Source organism: Otolemur garnettii, unplaced genomic scaffold (genome assembly GCF_000181295.1).
Source record: "Otolemur garnettii isolate 467f Iridium unplaced genomic scaffold, OtoGar3 scaffold00039, whole genome shotgun sequence".
Classification (NCBI taxonomy): Eukaryota; Metazoa; Chordata; class Mammalia; order Primates; family Galagidae; genus Otolemur; species Otolemur garnettii.
Genome location: NW_003852434.1, coordinates 1,385,420 through 1,388,144, shown reverse-complemented (window position 1 = coordinate 1,388,144; position 2,725 = coordinate 1,385,420).

Here is a 2,725-nt window from a genome sequence, read left to right as displayed (position 1 = left end):
GACCACCAACCACATGTGGCTGTTGAGCACTTAAAATCTGGCTAGTCCAAGTAGAAGTGTGCCGTAGGTCTAACACATGAACGCATTTCAAAGATTTGGAAAAAACAAAAGAAAGTAAAATATCATATCAATAATTTGATATTGATTGATTTGTATTGTTAAAATAAGATTTTGAATATATTATGATAAATTAATACATTATGAAAATTAATTTCACATGGTTCATTTTTTAAATGTGTTTACTGAGACATTTAAAATCACATATGTAGCTCACGTTCATGGCCTACATCACGTTTCTAGTGGACAATGCTGGTCTAGAAACTGAGGAAAAGGTGGTGGGGAAAACAACCAGAAACAATCTTTGCTATTACAGGGCTGGGGTAATAAGAAAGGGCGGCAGATAATATGATGTGAACAAACAAATAGGATCCTTGTTAGTTGCAGGGTTTGTGCTTGCTAGTTCATCTACCTGCTAAAATTTATTTGTAACCTCTGAAATCAATAATTGTGGCCCTTTTGAGGTCATTTGTAGACATGTGCAGAGAGGCAAAGAAATCAGTCTTGGTCTAAGTATACACACCTTCGCAGGTGAAGTTATCAAGGCCATGCTCTCCCTTGTCATTTCAACACTGATACTATAAACAAGTATTTGTGTGTGTGTGTGTGTGGTTTATTCCATGCCATAATTTTCACATTTTGTGCTATTTGTGATTTGCTGTTTATACTGACCTCCAGGGGTAGGGCTGAGGTGCTGTTTATAGTTTCTAACCACAAAAGGCTGGGATATATCTTATAGAGAAAACATAAATACATGTGCTCAAATAACTGCTTTCAGGTAGCAATTATAGTGCTGTTGCCCGTGAGTCTTATGTTAATGAATCATATATATGTATTATATATATAATATATTATATATATTAAATCATTCCTCTGATATATATTAAATCAGATTTTTTCTTTCTTTCTTTTTTTTTTTTTTTTTTGAGACAGAGTCTCAAACTGTGGCCCTGGGCAGAGTGCCATGGTGTCACAGCTCACAGCAACCTCAAACTCTTGGGCTTAGGTGATTCTCTTGCCTCAGCCTCCCAGGTAGCTAGGACTACAGGCGCCCTCCACAATGCCCGGCCATTTTTTGGTTGTAGCTGTCATTGTTTGGCAGGCCTGGGCTGGATTTGAACCTGCCAGCTCTGGTGTGTGTGGCTGGCGCCTTAGCTGCTTGAGCTATAGGCGCTGAGCCTAAATCAGATTTTTCCAACAGAAAGACACACAAATGAAGGTTATATATTGATCAGTTGATGAAAATACTGGGTCGAGAGACTCACAGGAACCTAACCCTGTATTTTCCTGAGGGACACTGGCTCAGGATTTGCTAATTCGGTGCTTACAGAGATTTTATAGAACATAAGTACCATAAATGGCAAGAATTGACCATCTATAATGTAATGCCAGGTAGCGATTAGTGCAATAAAGTAGGGTATGGGGATAGAAGGTGTTAAATGTGGTAGGAAGAATAGCTAATTTAGAAAGGACAGCATGGTAAAGTCTCTCTGAGATGGCGGAATTTGAGAAAATGAACTTGGGGGGAATTGGTGACTGGATGATGCTCACAGGCCACGGGGAAGAGCTGGGATTTTATCTGAGATCTTATTCGAAGGCTGTGGAGGGTTTTGGAGGATGAAAAACTCCTATTTTCATTTTTTAAAATTTGGTACAATGTGTTTGGTTACGTGGATTGCTTTTGTAACGCCTGAATCAGGGTTATAAATGTATCCGTCACCCAGATAGTGTTCATTGTACCCATTAGGTAGGTTTGTTGCCCATCCCTTTTTCTCCCCAGCACCCCCCACCCCGCTTGATTTCCAATGATTTTTATTTGTCTCTGTGCACATATGTGCACATGAGTTAGTTTCAACTAAGTAGTGAGTACATGTGGTGTCTGTTTTTCCATTGTTTAGATGCTTCACTTAGGATAATGGTCTTCAGTTCCCTTTAAATTGAGTAATAGTCCACGCTATACCTATGCCACAGTTTGTTAATCCACTCATGAATTAGTGGGCCCTGGGTTGATTCCACATCTTTGCAATTGTGAATTATGGTGCAATAAACATCAGAGTGCAGGTGTCTTTCTGACCAAGTGACTCCTTTTCCTTTTGGTAAATAGCCAGTAGTGAGATTTCTGGACTGAATGTCTACTTTTAGCTCTTTGAGGCATCCCTTTCTCTGTTTTCTACAGAGGCTGTACTAGTTGACACTCCAACCAGCATTTTATAAGCATTCCTCTCTTTCTGCATTCATGCCAATACCTATTATTTTTGGACTTTTTAATAAAACCCATCTAAATGGGGTAAAGTAATATCTCATAGTTTAAACTTGCATTTCCCTGATAATTATAAATGATGAATCTTTCTCCATGTTTATTGGCCATTTGTCTTTGTTCTTTTGAAAAGTTTCAGTTCGTGTCTTTTGCTTACTCTTTAATGAGGTTGTTTGGGGTTTTTTCTTGCTATTTTACTTGAGTTCTTTGTAGATTTTGGTTATTAGCCCTTTATCGGATATATAGCTTCTTAGTATTTTTCCCCATTCAGTAGCTTGTCTATTTTCTCTGTTGATTATTTCTTTAGCTGTGCAGAAGCTTTTTAATTTCATCAAGTCCCATTTATTTATTTTTGTTGTTTCTGTGATTGCCATTGAGGTCTTTTTCAGAAATTCTTTATTTAAGTAGAAA